Source organism: Apus apus, chromosome 9, assembly GCF_020740795.1.
Source record: "Apus apus isolate bApuApu2 chromosome 9, bApuApu2.pri.cur, whole genome shotgun sequence".
NCBI lineage: Eukaryota > Metazoa > Chordata > Aves > Apodiformes > Apodidae > Apus > Apus apus.
In genome coordinates, this window is record NC_067290.1 from 1,038,513 (window position 1) to 1,056,535 (window position 18,023).

Sequence of the window (18,023 nt, forward strand, 5' to 3'; positions counted from 1 at the left end):
GCCGAGCTCGGAGCGGGCTGCCCGGGGCGGGCTCAGCCAAACCGCCCTGAAGCCACTTGGGCAACTGCGTCTGCTCCTCGGGAAAAGGAGCTTCCGACCTGGCAGGCAAACGGGACCCGCTGTTTGTGCAGGGTTAGACACGGGGCACGTGCGGTGGCAAAAGGAGCAGGAACTGGGATGCTCATTTCTCCGCCGTGGGTAGAACTGGTTTCTAAAACATGATGAAGGCTGAAGAGAGTGAAAATGCCTCTTTTACTCGGACCTTGTGACCATGAGCAGCTCCATAAAGGCCCTGAGAATGTGCCACCACAAGCAGAAGCTCCTCTGCCTCCTCCCCGGCTGCTTCATCCTCTTCTAGTGCAGCAGATGCAGCTCAGAGTTCCTTCCAGTGTCAAACATAATTGCTAATGAACTGGTGAGCAAATGCCAAACATCATAAAAACAATTACAAGTTTGGACAATCCACAGAGTCTAGAACATAAGGTAACATGTTCACTCACAGTTGCAGGGTTTTCTCAGCTACTTTCAACTTCTGCCAGTGCTCATCACACTCTGTCCTAGTACGTATAAATTCTTAACCCTTTAATAAACTGTATAATGGCTGAATACTGCCCCATGGGCATGAAACTGCTTCTTTTTCTTCTGCCAGTTTTTCTTCAGGGCCCTGACTCTGGAGCTCTCCATCCCTCACCTGCAGGCACATCTTTGTCCCAGGAGCACCAGTGTGACACTCAGTCACCTGGATCTAAGAAGCACACAGTCAATGTCCCCTGCCTAGGGATGTATGTGAAATGCCTTTAGCTTTTTATCTTCAGAATTCCTCAGAGAAGTGTTTGTTTGCTTTTTTTTTAAAAATAGCAAATAAATATCTGCTTGGCCTATGCCAGAAAATACTCCCATACCCACTCTAATCAGTAGGTTTGCATCGTTCTGGTGTCAGGTTTTTATGTTCCTCTGAAGCCACGTTGGCTGCATGTGCCAAAGCTCCTTTACAACCCACATCTGTTCCTGGTGGGCACCAGGCTGCGTGTGATCTTGAGCTGGTGCAAAACACTCCATTGCCTTCAGTAGGTTTGGACCCTGGGCCTGCAGGACTGCAAAACCTCCAGGGGATCCCATTTCCTATGAAACTATTGAAATATGCTCCTTCTGCCCCCCTAGGACACATGGGAGGCTAGAAGCAGCTGAGGACACAGAGGAGGGCACCTCTGCCTCACACTGGCCCAGCCATGGAATGATGGAGAAGAGGGATGGCTTGTGGGCACAACTGCTGCTTCCTCTTCCCCTTCTCATTTCTAACTTCTACTCAAAACCTGAGACTCCATCTGGGATTTTTCCAGGAATGTGCTGCGTTGGCAAATTCTCGTATTACACCCCAAAGGAATCATTCAAATCCAGGTACTTACTTGATCACAGATTGTGCAGATTTGGATTTGGATACTAAGAAATGTCTCTGAGACGTGTCCTCAGTGGGAGAAGGTGCATCTGATGAGGAACAGTGAAGAAACAGGGAGTGTCACTGAGGGTCACTTAGAGTCAGTAATAGTTCCTCAGAGTTACTTTTTATCCCTAAACTCAGGTGTCCCTGGGCATTAACATGCCTTGGCCAATGTGCTAGGAAGGCAGAAAAATACATCACAAGTGAGGGGTACGTCACCAAAATCCTCCTCTTCCAACTCAAACCATACCACATCTCTGTGGTGGGAACCTTGCACCAGCTCAGAACAGCTTGAAACCCACCTGGGGTGGGGTGAGTGATGCAGAGGCAGCCCCAGGCCTGGCAGGGGACCTTTGCTGGACCTCACCTCCTGCAGTCCTGCTGCAGGCACACTCCACTGAGGTGGCAGAGCTGTCTCCTGCTCCTGGTCTGCTCAAGCTCCAGTGACCTTCAAATTAGTGCCTCCCCCATGGATTTTTCAAGAAATGTCCACATTAAAATGGCAGTAGCTACAACTCACCATCTCCAGATTAAATTAATGTGAAAACAGCAGTTAAATGCTATTTCAATCAAGCTGAGTTCTCATGTGAGATATCTCCACTCTCTTGCACTGGATTTCTACTGCTGTACCACCACAACCATCACTGTGCATTTTAGAACATTTTCAGGGGGCTATAAGCAACCTGATTAGTTTTTTAAACCCAACTGAGAAAAACAAACACATTGTCTCTCAGATTCTCCTCCACACTTTGTTTCAAAATATTAGGATTTCTTCTCAAATGTGTTACCTCTTAGTTTTTTCTGTTGTCTGCCCCTGCCACACAGCATTGCTAATCCCACCCAACTGATTCATCAGTAAGATATTTCTCATAAGAAATAGTGACTTGTTCTCTTTTGTTTCATACTTTCTGAGCCTTCAATGTGCTCAGGTTTTTCTCTGCAACTCCAGACCCAAAGAAATTAGCTACCCTTCAGTGCTTCTGCCTTTCCAAGTCTGAAATCTGCACATACTGGCTTGCTCTGGGGTCACAGAGCTTCAGTTCACATCCTGAGCTTCCAAGTTAGCTGCAAGACCTGAGCAGTTTGGAGGATGAGCAGATCAGCTCCTCACAGTGCAAGTGACTTCACTAGATAATTATTTGTTTTCTAGGTCATTCTTAAAATGAAGATTGGTTGCTAGGTTTCACACTTTGTTATTTTGACAAACTGCCCAAGATGCAAAGGCAAATATCCAGCAGCAACTACAAATATCACAATAGCTGTTCCAAAAGCATTTCTGCCCAGTTTTAGACAACTGGGGTGGCTTGTCAAAGCGTCAGAGTTCCATCATCATTCCAGGCAACAATGCAACACAACAACAGCTTCCACGAGTGCCTGAGCCTGCCCCGTGCCTGTCACCTTCTCCTGGGCACAGCTCCAGCTTCACTATCCCCAAACTCAGCTGGGACCCCACCAAGTCAAGGTGTGCTGGCCAAGGGCAGTTGTTGGCCTGACACCACAGTCTGCAGAAGGCAGACCCTCCAGCTCTTTTTTTTCTGCTAAGATTTTAAGGCTAACCACTGAGCACAGAGGGGTAGAATGACACAGGAACCATCTTGAACACTAAAATAAGGTTGGACAGTGTTTCTTCTTGTGGCAGTTAACCCCCAGAATCACAGCAAAAGCAAAGCCTTGCAATGCTATTTAACCTGAGCTCAGTCCCCAAAGCATGTAGGTACCTAATCCAGCACTGCAAAATATTCAGGTGTCCACAGGCATGATCAGCTCCAAACAAGCTGAATTTCATTATAATCCCTGCTAAATGACATGAGAATGCTGAAAAATGCCTTCCTTTTAAAATCTTACCTTGTATCAGTTCACATGTATCAAAATAAGGTGGTACCTTATATCACTGTTTCATTCTCCTTTTATCCACTGCATTTGTATGCAGCTCAGCTATTGCAAACACCAGAACAACAACAACAGAGTCTTTAAACTGGCCGGCTCTGAAGTAGCCATAAGAAGCCCTGAAAAGCAGTCCCCAATTCCTTTGTCTTGTTTTCTATTTAAGAAAAAAAGAAGCTACTTTAGGGGTAAGAACACTTTGAGACTGGCTAGATTTGATTAAGCTATGGTGATTACTATTCATAAATAAACATGTTCTAAGTAAGAACTTTAGAGGCTCAGGTGGCTTGAAAATATTTATTTCCAAGAGTTGCTGAGTGCCTGGCAGAAAGCTGCTGGGCATAACATCCGCATGCAAGGAACAAGCAGAGGAATTAAGGGATGTTTCTTAAGATGCCTGAGCATCAGGAGGAAGAGGAGGCTGAACTCTGGAGCTCTGATGGAATGGCTGGGCTGGGCACAACAACCACAGGCACTGCTCCTTGACCCCACTGGCTGGACAACCAGCCTGATAAGCACTTGGGCCACTGCCAGGAGCTGGGAAGGAGGAATGGCTGGAGGGTCCAAATCAGATGTGCATGTCTGGCACACCATCTGCTAGGTGTGGAGGGGAGCAGATGCTCAGGACACCTCTTCACTCTGCCAGGAGGGAACAAGCCAGAGAGTAAGGGAGGATTCCACCACCCAACATATCCCTTTTTCCTCCTCCTCTCCTCCCACTGCCACCCCAGCCCCTCTCTCAGAGCCACCCACAGCTTTCCAGACCACACTGTGCCCTCTTGCTTTGCAGTGTTTTTCTGCCTTGGTTCCGTTCACCTGAGGAAGCCTGTCCCATACACCTACAGAAAGAACCAGGTCATCCCAAGGTCTGACCTTTTCTCAACTCAGCTGCAGGAAAGGACCATGTTTATGCTTCACGCTCCTGAGAAAGTTCCCTTTTAAATCATCTTTGCACATCTGATTGACAAGCAGCAAACGAGCTGCCATTACTCGCTCTCTTTTAATGAGGTAAACACACCCTTATTTGGATTTAAACAAGGCCTGATTTATTTTAGATAAATCATTTAGGCACATGTTTAAACTGAAGCAAAACAAGAGCCTGTACAAGCATAGCCAAGTGGACCATTGCCATGCTATTTCTCCCTCTTTTTTTTTATTTTTCAACCCCCCAGGTTAATTTTCCTATTGTAACTCAAGAAGGTCCCAGGTGCCAAAGGTCACCTACAGCACAGTAACAGAGTTATGCAGACACCCAGAAATGCAGCAGGTACTTCAGCAGGGATAAATTTTGCTTTTCTTTGTACAAGTAAATATTTCTACTTACTTCTACCAGTGTGAGACAAGAAGTTTGTATATTTTCCCTCTTGAAGCTCTGAAAGGAGATGGGTGTAGCCAGAACCTGCTTTTGGCTGCACTAGTACATGCAGCAGGAATTTCATTCAAGTCACTGGAATTACTCCAAATTTCTGTGACGTGGGAAAAATTTGTGGGTCACAGAGTCACAGCATGTCAGGGGATGGAAGGGACCTCTGAAGATCATTGAGCCCAACCCCCCTGCCAGAGCAGGACCAAAACTAGGGCAGGTCACTCAGAAAGGCATCCAGACAGGTCTGGAAAGTCTCCAGAGAAGGAGACTCCACAGCCTCTCTGGGCAGCCTGTCCCAGGGCTCTGTCACCCTCACAGGGTCAAAATCCTCTCCCCAGAGAGGATGCTCTTAGAACACCAATGGGACAAAGCAGCTTTGGGGACTTTGAAGAGCATCTCTGCAATACCCTGCAACATGCCACAGTCCCAGGATGCTGCTGGCATCTCCTCCTTCCTGCTGAAGAGCTTATCTGGGAGAAGCAGTGAGACAGCATTTCTGCAGTCAGGTTATTTCCTCACTGCTAAAATGTCTTCCTGGCCTCTGCCATTTTTCCCAACATAAAACAAGCCTCTGGGAAGTGCATCAGATCTGTGTTTGATTTCAGACAAGGCTCATGTAAAAGTCACTTTTTTAAAGTTTCCGTCCCCTCCCAAGCAAGCTCACTTCTGTGGCACCTCATGCCTGGGATACAATTTCATCTATTTTGAGTGGCCTAATGTCACTCAATAGATGATGTTTGAGTTTAAAATAGAGCATTATCCCCACACCAGGGGAGCCAAACTGCACATGCCATCTCTTGCTGTTGTATCCACATGCTCATTGTGCTGCTAAGTAGCTCAGCAAGGTGGGATTGTCTCTTGGTCCTTTCTCTACTCATTTTGCCCTGTTCTAATCATAGTGTTCCTCAGTGCCAAGTTTCTAGGTTAGGTTAAGGAAAAACTTTAATAAAAAGCCCCAAACCTGATTGTGGTATTAAGTTAATTCAGGTTGTGGAGTCTTATCTGGAGATATTCAAAGCCCCCCCAATGCAGTCCTGGGTTGCGTGCTCCAGGGGATCCTGCTTCAGGGGGGAGTTGGACTGGATGATCTCTAGAGGTCCCTTCCAACCCTGGCACTTCTGTGATTCTGTGAAAAGCTGAATAACACACAGTAGGTCTGAGCTCATTGCTTATTTTCCTCTGTTATATAAATATAAGGGCCCGCAACGACAAGAGCATCAGGTTTAAATAAAGAAAAACCCAAAGGCTGGTTGTGAAGCAAAGCTCCTGCATGATGGGAAGAGGCAGAAGCACACAGAGAGGCAGGTGACAGCGTGCAGGGACAAAGCCACCAGCCAGGGATCAGAAAGGCAACGGTGTGTGATCCAGAACCCAGCCACACATAGAACCCAGCCTCACACTTAGAGAAGGCTCCAGGGAGACCTTAGAGCACCTTCCAGTGCCTGAAGGGGCTCCAGGAAAGCTGGGGAGGGGCTTTTCATCAGAGAAGATGGTGACAGGACAAGGGGTGATGGTTTTAAACTGAGAAAGGGGAGATTTAGGTGAGATATTAGGAAGAAATTCTTCACTCTAGGAGTGGTGAGGAGCTGGAATGGGTTGCCCAGGGAGGTTGTTGATGCCCCAGCCCTGGAGGTTTTTAAGGCCAGGTTGGATGAGGTTTTGTGCAACCTGGTCTAGTGGTTCCCTGCTCATGGCAGGGGGGTTGGAGCTTGGTGATCTTTAAGGTCCCTTCCAACCTTGAAGATTCTACAATTCATCTGTGATTTTAGCACTGAACAGAGGAGTTCTGGAAAGAAGAAGTACTGCTTTTGGAGAACGTTATTTCCACCTAGGCATTTTGGGAATTCACATATTTCACTGACATCTGCTAGGATTCCTGTATTAATTACAAATAACCTGAATTCCTATTAAATTCCTATTACTCCTAATTAAAATACTTTATGAAAGCAAGACGGTATTGTTGTGGTGAATGCCAGCAGCTGGTAACTGAGGCATTTGGAAATCTTATTGTGTGGATTTAAGAGTGCAACAGAAGGTTCTTCTTTTACACATCTGGTTAGAAATAAAGAGACTTATATCTCAGTCTTTGTAGTTTGATGTTTAGCCTTCTGCTCTGGCCTTCAGATAATGCCAGACAATGCCTTTCCAGAAATGATTAAAAGCACCTGCTTTAAAGAAAAACAAACAACCAAGCAGCCAAACCCCAAAATCCAAAAGAAGAAAACCCCAAGCAACAAAAAAACATCAGCCTTGTAAAAAGAGGTAAGTCTAATGTGTTGATACAGGCAGTGTTTTCAGTGCATGTTATAAAATCCACAATTAAAATACAAGAAAGTGCCTCACTGCTCAGTTCAGAGCCCCTGTGGGAGGGTTCAGGAAAACAAAGAAACAGGGCTCCAAGTTAATTGCACCTTGTTCAATGTAGCCACCTAAAAAACTGGACCTTAATGGTCCAGTCCACCTACTTTCTGCAGCTACTGCAGTTTTCTATGTCTGAATTATTCTCCAAAGCAGATTTTGTGTATCTGCAAGGAAGACCCAGGAGTGTATTGGTGCAGGGTGTGCACACACAGGTGTAGATTCACACCACTTACAGACAGATCCTGTCCTCACTGGAGGTGCTGCAGGTGCACAGCTAGAGTCAGGTCCCTTCTACAGAGAGACTTGCTTAAAAAGCAAGAACAAGCCTACATTTACATGCCTATACCTAGCAGTCAAATTCTTTGCTGCTGCAAACATAATCAGTTCCACAGAAAGATGAAAAGCACACAACTTCTCCTAAGCAATGTCTGGGGGACTAGATGCCTCCATCCATAGGGCCCCCCATGTGATGGTGAGCTGTAAATAACAAAGAAAGCTGTTGGCAAGAAAACAGAAACAAAACTAGGGTTAGACTTTTGCAACCTTATTCTCTCAAGAAATACTATAGACTGGACAAAGCAGAAGCTACATCTTTCATCTTGATATCTGGAAAAAGACTTGTAGTTTGAGGGGGAGAGTTGTGAGCCTGGTGTGAAACCACCCCCAAAGAACCTCAACCCTTTCTCTCCTTGTCATGAAGGAATTCACACTGTTATACAGGTAACACCATTCAACATGCAGCACAAATAAAGGAAATGTCAACGGTCCTATTCTTGACTAGAAAACCTGCAATTCTTATGAATGCAAATTATATGGTAATTACAGTCTACCATTACAACAAGCAGGTCCACTGACAAAGTGCTACCATAAATGAGAACTCACATTGCACATGATGCCAAGCACACAACCTGCATTCTGCTGCTTCTATCTCAGCATGCCCCCTACAGAGATACCCCATCGAGACCCCAGAGCTGTCACACTTGAAAAAGATGCTTCACATAGTTGTCACTTCACTGAAACAAGCTGTAGTTTTCACAACGTTGTGGCTGTTAGTTTTCAGAGTGCAGCACTGATCAGTCTTGCATCCATATGTTTTGCTCCTGCAATCTCTGCTTCTTTCCCATCTTCCTGTGCTCTCCTTTCTTCCCCTTTTCCCCAGCCCAGCTCAGCACAAGAGACCAGGTTTTGGTCTTCAGTGTCCCAAAGATGCATCTCTGGCACAGTATAGTGCCACTCACAACACCTCTAAACCCATCAGCCTCATCTTTACCTGTTACCACTGAATGTTAAACTCCTGCTGCCACAGGCCTTTTGCAGATGGGCAAGTAACGTCCATCGAGCTAAAGTATTTTCCTTGCTCAGCTGATTATGTACTGCTCTGGAACACCTTTTAAATGGCCATTTGCTCTAAGGACAGCATTATAGAATCATCTAGGTTAGAAAAGAGCCTTCAGATCATTGAGTCCAACTGTGAAGCCAACACTGCCAAGTCCACCACTACACCATGTCACCAAGTGCCAGGTGTACACATCTTTTAAATACCTCCAGGGGTATTTAACTCAACAATTTCCAGAGGCAGCCTTTTCCAGTGCTTGACAGTATAATTCAGTGGAAAGAAGTAAATATTAAGAAAAAAAATAAACCAACTGGAATAATCAGGCTGGGCTTTGTACACGTATTTAGGAATAAGGAGATGTCAGGAGTTAGGCCCAAAGAACGCAGAGTTTTTGCCAAAGTGTCTGCCTCAAACTGCAACGTGGATAAGGAAACCACAGGCCAATGTATACAACTGGTTCTGTATGTGAAGAACTTCAAAGATCTCACTGACACAAGTAAAAGGTCTTATCTAAGTGTCTGCATGATCATGCAGGAGCCAGTATGGCTGAAGAAGTGCTTTATTTTGCTCCCTGACAATTGCTAGTCCAGAAAAGAAGGAGATACTGTCTCTCAGTTTGACATAACCAGATAAAAGCACATTAACTTTACATGTCACAGCATTTATCTTAAAACTACACCAGCCTAAAATAAATTGTGCAGCTTAGTGCACCATCTTCTATCATCTCACACACCCCAAAAATACGTCACTGAAGGACTGACTATTGTTTGGATGCTATCTCCTGTGCTCTTCACAGCATGTCCTGTACATTTGTTCTCACATAAGGTGTTTTAATGGGGTTTTTTTCTTCTTTAAGAGCATTAAAAAGTCCATCTCACCATGATTCTGAGAGTGGTGGCAAGTACACTTTGTCTTGTGTGGAAAAGGTGAGTCAGACCCACGAAACACAAACTTCAGGTAAAAAAGCCCTGAAAGGTGTGCTTTGCATTTGTGTGGCAGTCTGCAGATAAGGTACACAGAACTGCCTAACAACCATTTGAATGTTTGATTTAGATAACTGCTATTTATATAGCTTGATATCTATGCCTATAGCAATGTAACAACTATGAGGTGCAGCACCTTTCACACTGAAGCATTTCTTCATTTCTGGGAAGGGCTCTGGATTCTGGGTGCTTTGTGGTTTTAATTTCCACTCCAGCTCTGGGTGTTCAGTAGTGGTAAAGCCAGTGAGAGCTGCAGATACACAGCAAATGCAGTGAACACAGGGCAGGTACCTGGCAGCCAGGTATGGAGAACATGCTTTGAAACTGCTTTTTGGCAAGTAGTTAAAATGCACTAAACTAGGAGGAGGTCCAAGAAAAGCAGCATTTGCTATTCTAATACCTAGAATACTCTTCTCAACAAATGTATTATTATTTAAAAACCCAGTATGACTTGTTTCAGAGAGAAGACTAAAATTTAACTTCACAGAGCCCTTCAGCTAATATATCCCTGATCCTCTCTAGCAGTTGGATGATTTCCTGCTTTCTGCAGAAGGAGAAGTACCTCCTTTCCCTTCTCTACAGCACAACACATTTTCCACACAAACAAATTGTTAACTACCATGTTTTTGGTCTGGTGTAAACTGTCAACCACTCAAGGTGGTGCTCACCAACAACTCCCCGACTCGGGCCCTGCAGCCTGGTCATCCAAGGGGAAAGCTGCCCAGAGCCAAGTCCTGGCTCTTGTATTGGGTGACCCAAAACCCCCTGGAGCCTGTACACTAAGAGAGAGATTGCAAAAGTAGAGGGAGAAATCAGACCTTTGACAATCTGTCCCCCAAGGCACAACTCAGAAGGCTGATAGTGGGGTAGGAAGCTTTCATTAGTCAAAGTCTGTTTATTGCCCTGCCCTCCCCCGAGGGAAGCAGCACCCGGCGGCCCAAGGGAAGGCAGCTGATGGATTGCAGCAGCAGGAGCAGCAACTAAATGTATTTTCCTCTCTTCTGTAAAGTATAAAAGAAAGAAGGGCCAGCACAGGCACTACCCACAGAGACTAACTGCTGCTCCAGTTCCCCAGACAACACAGCAGTTTCACAGCTCCTCAGGGAGCCCAGTGTGTGCCCAGAGCAGCTGCCCTGCCCCGGGAGAAGGATCCTTCCTCCCTCAGTAACACTAACCCAGTGTGATGGCTGTGTGCAAAGAGATGGAAACGGGATGGAGGAGACCTGCTGGTCCAGGGACTTTGACAGAGGGTCTCCGGGGCACAGGCTGCCCCTCCAGCCTCTCTGCAGGTACAAGACCCATGCCCAGCCCCAGGTCGTAGGTGGGCAGGATGGAAGGATGCACTTGGGGAGACACAGTCCAACATCCCACTGGAAGATCAGGTTTCCCATAACTTGGTTCAGCTACTTCCAGCCTCTCTGGGTAAAATCTGCCACTTGGCTGCTTCCTCTTCATCTAGACAGAACTGCTAGTGTGTACTGCCATCTCTACCCACTGCCCAGCTGTGATTACAGATCATCTGCATCCCTGCTAAAGGCACCCTCAGGCAGTGCACTTCATTACTTCTACTTGCACTGTGCAGCAACCTGCCACCCCACCAGCCCAGGCAGGGCCCTGGGATTAGCAAATCTGCCCCATGCCAACAGCTGAACTCTGGCTCTTAGCAAAGAGGCTCCCCTGGCTGGAGGCTCCAGCTGAGCTGGCTTCAACAGCCCTTCCAGCCACTTCCACAGCCTGCTGACCTGAGAGAAGAGAGCAAGCAGGGGAAGGGGAGCATTATCCTGAGCCTGGCATGTATAATTTCTGTATCTTGTTCTCCACAGCTTCTTTCCAGCAGAATAAAGGCAGGATATGCCCTGCATGACTCAGGCAGCTGAGGCTGTTACCCTGATGCTGCAGCACAAGCAAACAGAAAGGAAGCACTGAGTGGCAGTGTAGGAAGGAGAATGGATTCCCCACCAAGTCTTGCAAGGTGAGGCAAAGCCAGAAGGATTCCTACTTAGGAATCAGACACATTTTTAGCAAACTACCATGTACAGAAAGTGTACATTAGTTATCTTGAGGCTCTGCTGAGACACTGACCAAAAGGCTGCTGGGCATTTATTCCTTTTAGGAAAGAGTTGAGATTGAATCATGAACATCAGCCTAGAAGCCAATGTTGCTCTGAAGGAAATACTGAAAGGTGATGTAGAAGGAGACAACGGGATTAAGAAAATAGAAACCCTATGGCTTTTATACAAAAGGTTAGATTAAAATATAAAAATGGAAACAAAAGCTGTTTTTATTACATGGTCCAAAGACTTACCAAAATTCTTCACACAAATAAAACATTTGTGGGGTGAAATGAAGAGTATTTTTTTACTGCTTCTGTAAATACTCCCATGCATTGTCACCTCCAAGCTCCCAAGAGTACACGTGCTGGCTTTGGACAGCTATGTTTGCACATCCCTGGTACAAATTTTTCTATGCTAGTGATTAATTTTGGACAGAACTGAAACTTCCACATTTCCCTAAATCCTGGTAAAATAAACAACAATAGAAAGGGGTGATTTTCCCCAAGTTCTACTTCGTTTTGCAGCAGGCTCTGGCCACAGTGTAATTTCCCAGTGAAAACTGAGGTGAGAAATGAGACCTGACAAAGTCCAATATAAAACTGAGATTTGTGGGATACCCTTGAGGACATCTCAGTGGGGCTTTATCCTCATCCCCCCACTTCAAGAGTCTGCACTCTACTAAGTTATTGACAGTCTACGTAAACTAAGAATGAGTGGACCCAGAGAATTTTGAGAAACAGAAGCTGAGTTTGCCCTTTCCTTCTCCACTCTGGAAGACAGATGATGTTTCCAGTGAGCCTGATCCTGTGCAGCTATACTTGCGGGGTACAGTTTATCTTCTATTCAGTTTTTGTTTGGTTTTCTTCCTGCCACTCCTTCATGCTTACTTGCCCAGTAAACCTTTAAAAGGCTCAGCCCCACCTCTAGATTAAACACTTGCATCTGACCACAACCTCCTTTACCAGCTCTTTGTCATCAAAGCCCTCAGTTAAACTCCTGTCATCATTCTTTCTCCTCTATGTTTACATTCCCCGTATTCCACTTCAAAAGCTTTACTGCATGACCCCTGGTCTGTCACCACACCTAGGCTATAGAAATAGCTCTGGGAACCCTTATTTTTGTCAGGTTTTCTGTTTCCCTGCCACGGGAGCAGGAGTGGCTGGGCCAGCAGGGCTTTCCTGCAGATCCCAGCAGCTGCGCAGCACCGGGAGCTTTTGAACACCCTCAAAACTTGGGCTTGAGCAGCACGGGGGGAACTGCTGCCCTGTGCTAGAAGCCATCAGACATTTCAGACCTGTGCACCTGGGCAAAGTCATGTTTTCAAGGCTTCTGCACTCCTGGGAGCTGGGATGTCTCTCCAGGTGATATAGGAACCATTTCCCACTCCACTCTCCGTCCCTTCTTCTCGTTCTGCTGGTGTGACAGTGGGAAGAGAAAAGAAACCAGAGAGACAAGATGACAATTTTGGGGCCCCCAGAACTATTTCGTTGACAGCCAGTGTGTCTTGTATCACTAGAAATGGGTTTAATCACATGTTCAAGTGCCAAATTATTCCTCTAAATATGCAGTTATTAAAAACAAACAAACCCCCAAACAAACCACAAGGGAAAAAAGGTTGGGGGTGCAAGGTGTTTCAGAGCAATGTCACTAAGTTAATCCTCACCAACTGTGGTGACAACAAGCCTTTTCAACCAGTACATTGAGAGCCTTCAAAGTGTTTTGTTAATATTTTTGACCAATTGCTTAAGGCTCCCCTCTCAGTGAGTTGCACCTGTCCTGCCAATAACTAAGGAGATAGCAGCTATAACAAGAAGGCTGCCTCAGATGGATGATGGTGCCAATTCTACCTGGGTATGGCTCTTGAGCCTATCATTTTTTTTCCAACAATGACATATTTTACCATTTTGAGCACAGATTTAGCAGCACAGTGTTCTGTAGTAAAGAATCTGATGTGGCACCTTATATATATATATTTTAATAAAGACAGCATAAGGGATTTGTCCAGGTTTTTGAGAAAAAGCTTTATTTGAGACTGACTTTGTAAAGACAAAAATGCCATATAGTAATTCTTCCCTCTCTATATGGCATCATTGATTCAATACGTGTTCACCTGGTTTCTTAAGAACACTATTAACTGTGATTTCTTCAGAGTAATGAGATTTAATCATCCCTTTCATAATTACACATACTCCCCAGCCTCAGGGCATCTCCAATGGAAGGTAGGCACGATGGGACCCAAGACAATAGCACAGGAAAAAGAGGGTGTGGAGATTTGTCACACAGAGTCTAAGGCAAGAGCAATTAGAGAACCAAGCTTTTCTGGAAGGATTATCAAAAAGGAAAAGTAGTTAAGTATGGGAGGGCAGAAGGTGCCAGGAGAGTGCAGGGCAGTTATGACAAAAGCAGGGGCACTACCCAAGTCCTGGAACATACCAACAGGACAAGCAGCCCAGCAAACAGGTGCCCAGTTCTTCCCCATCAGTATGGGATCACCATACTGGGACTCCCAGGTTTATACCTGGATATCCGAATTCCAAAAGTTGGATTTGATTGTGGATGTGATGCCCTGCAACTCTGATATGCTTGAATAGGTTTTAAGCTTCAGCTAGATTGTTTCCAAACCTAAGTCCAGTTCTGTCAAAGCTAATTCAAAGTTTAGATGAACAAGTAGATCAGGGAAAAGTAAGGACTTACAGACTAAGTAAAAATAAACCTAAAATATTCTATGCTATTCAGTATCCATAGCCTATGGCAAAGAAAAAAAAAACCAAAAAACCAACACTCATTTCCAAAGTGTTAAAACTCACTCTGGAGAAAAAAAAACAACAACTGCCTGATCCCTCTGGAAATACCCAAATGGGGTTTTAAGAGAAGAGAAATTTCTCCCATCTCTTCTACACAACAACCACAGTAAATCCCAGAGAAACAGTCTATCAGCATCCACACACTTAATGCAGAATCCAAAACAAGCCAGATGCTCTTTCCCTATCACAGCTGTGAGGATTAACATTTAAAATGCTATTGCTAGGTACAGTGTATATTTCTGAAGTCCTCTTCTGTTTCAAGCCTCTATACAGAGATTATCAAAAGAAATTTAAAAACCTCAACATACCAAACACCCAAGTCCCAGCCTAATGTCTCTATTCTCTGGTTTCCAAACAGGCTTTTATCAGAGTGAATCTGACATTTGACTGAAGGTGACCTCTACCATCTGCAAGGAAAATTCCCACCAAGCAAACAGCTGAATCTACAGATTAATTAGCACAAATACTCAGATTACTCTGGGCAGAAGGGATATGGAAGGATGGAAGAGAGAGAGAGGCAGGAACCCTTGCTCTTTCCAGCAGGACGTGAAAGCCAGAAAGTGCCGCAGCAAAGGAAGAGCAGCTCCCCAGGCGGCTGCCACCCCTGTGAGCAGAGACCTCGGTGCCAGCTGCCTCTTGTCGTGGTTTGGGCCCAACAGGACAACAAAGACCCAGCCCCAGGGCCTCACTCAGCTCCCCCCTCACACACCCTGGCATGGGGAGGACAAACCCAACTAGAAGCTCATGGGTCGAGACAAGAGGCAAGGAGGGATCTTCCCCCCAGGCACAGGGGGATGGGGTTTAGAGTCACTGCACAGGCTGGTGGTTCCTGCTGCTCCTTCCTCCTCAAGAAGAAGATTCCTCACAGTCCTGCCCTGCTTCCCCACGGGTCCCTCCCATGGCAGAGTCCTCCACCAACCTCTGCTCCATCAGCCCTTCCCACCAGCCCCGGAGCTGCTCCAGCGCTGCCCGCAGAGTCACGGGATGTTCGGGAACAGGCACCTCCCCTGCCCGGGGGCTTCCACAGCTGCACCATCCCAGCCCACGGGCAGCAATCCCAGCCCACTGGCCACAACATCCAAGTCCACCGGCCAAGTTCCCCCCTCCTGGCACCTCCAGGGCATGTTCCACCACGTTCCTCCACGAGTGCAGGGGCACAGCTGCCATCCCGCCATGGGCTGCAGGGAAACTGCTGCTTGGGCACCTTCTGCCCCCTCTTCCTCACCAACCACCAGCACCCTCTGCCTCTCCAGCCCAGCTCTTCTCTAAGTGCTCCCTCTGCTCAGCTCTTCCCCCAGTTCTTCCGTATGTTAATGGCAGAGGTGAATCTCTTGTCCCTCTAATGGCTCCTGGGCTGGTTGGAGCAGGGGCAGCTTCTCAGCCTCTTACCGGAGCCACCCTTGGGGCCCTTTTGCTACCAAAACCCCCCAAACCAAACCAGCACACCCCTGCATCACCCTGCACCTACAGCAGATCCCACCTGGCTCACCCAGTGCTGCCTTCAGGTCGGGGGAGCAAAGCAGGGACACCCCTCCTGCCACGGCGCAGAGCAGAGGGGCTGCAGGGAGTGGGCAGCAAAGGTGAAGCTGAAACAGGCAACAAGCAGAGAAACATCCCAAATGAGGTCCATGGCCAAGTGCCTGGGGCTGCGAGCTTCCAGCTGCCAGGTTGCTACCAGATAAAATAAAGACACCAGTCCTTCAGCCTGGCTACCCTCAGGGATGACAACAAAAAAGGGCTAAACTGAGGTAAATAGCAATGGCAAACCCCTTCTTCCTCTGGTAGGTATCAAGATTGTCCTGAAAGTTGCTAGAAGCTTGAACACAGAGTTTAGGACTTTCTTATTCTATGTCCAGAGTAAGCCAGGAAGGCCTGAGAGGACAACTGGGGATCATGCTGGGTGTTTTGATTTCTAAGCTAGTTGGAGAAATAGGAAGAGTGTGTATTTATCATACCTCTGTCTTTAAAAGAGAAACTGTCACTTGTCAGATTTTGAGCTGATTGTTAACATTTGCAGGCTGTTTACAAAAGCAAAAATCTGGCTCAAGTAATTGTACAGTATGACTGGCACAGCTCCCTGAACTGTGCTGCAGCCCATACAAGCAAGGAGCAGCAGCTCAGCACCTTTCTCAAGGAGATGTCAAGAGGACCAGAAAATAATCAAACAGAGAAGGCAACAGGCACCTACCTTGAGCAGCATGGATTCCATAATGCAGGCCAGAAGACTCAAATGACACAGAGACAGCTCTCTCCTCTAAATATGTTGGCTCCAAACAGTAAGCAGCTTGGAGAGACACAATTTTTGTTTCTCTGTCACTTCTTACTTTGGTGAATGCCTGGTGTAAGCACAGGAAGGAAGCTGAGGACTCATTTTTGGCAGACCAGGAACAAAGTAGGCATTGCTGAAGAGATGCTGGATAAATTGCCTAAGGTAGAAAAGTTTAACAAGGGGGTGTGGAGGAGCTGGCATCAGGTGAATAGCTTAGGACCTTGCTGGCAGAGCTGTACAAGGTGTCCCTCCCCTTATGAGGAGCAGTGGGAGGGTCACCTGCATCCTACCATGTGAGGTGAAATACCTGCTCAGAGATTATTTGACCTGGGCATCCAAAATGAGAGAGCAGATCTCTCTTTCTCAGATATTCCAAACCCACCTGGATGCAGTCCTGGGTAATGTGCTCCAGGTGATCCTACTTTAGCAGGGGAGTTGGACTGGATCATCTCTAGAGGTCCCTTCCAACTCTGACAATTCTGTGATGCTGTGATTAACATCTCCCTCTTTGCTTTAGCTCCTTCTGTCTAAAACATGGACCAAAATATCCCCTCCCTCTACATGGCTGAAAATAGGATGTTGTGCAGCACCAGGGCCAGAAGGACTTGGTAACTCTCAACAGTCAGCAGAAATGCATGAGGGAGGCTTGAGTCACTCACTGCTACTGAAGAGACAATAAATTATTAGCTACTTGGTCAGAGTTGCTCGTTGCTGCTCTGATTGGTTCTATGACAGCCACCATTTTCAGGAATCCTGGAAGGTCACACCTTGTAGAACAGCTGAAGGAAGTCCTGGGAAACCTTATTTTGCAAGAAAAGTGACTAAATCTGACAGCTCTCCCTTGCGTTGTATTTTTCAAGGGAACATCATAGCCAGGATCTGGAATGCACATGCTGTCCTGGGCTCAGCAGGTTTTTAATGGCTAATGTATTTCCTGCAGCTGTACAAAGTGTCATCTGACATATCTATATTCCACAGGGATCTGTTTTTCCCCGTAACTGGATGTAAGTGATAGGCTGCAGTCAGCTGTGCCTCTTGGAAAGCATCTGCCTTGATTGAGAAGTCTCAGGGTCTTCTGTACATTGAAGGGGAACAGAAAACCTGTAGCTATGGCAGAGGTGTTTGCCATTAGGAGGTTAATTAGGCATTAACAATTGATGCCCAGCACACAATTTCTGGGGATTAATGACCATCTGGGAGAAACCAATGGCCTAGGAAACCCTGGTTATTAGTGTTTAGGGCTTCTCCTTTCTCAAGGTCATGAGTACAGCTGCAGGGTATGGCTGGACCAGGGTCCAAATGCCCCAAAGGGCCCCTCTGACTCCTGGGGAGTTTGTGCCCAGCTCTGCAGCTCCTGGTGTGCAGCTGCTGATCCCCAGAGACTGCTGAGAAGGTTTCAGAAGCATTCAGAGATCATGGCTTGAATGAGGGGTAACAGGTTCACAGACCAGGTATATTTTAATCTGTCCAGTTTATAATGTCCATTAGTTAATTTGTGTTACAACAAAGGTTTTTCTCTCAAGCTCAT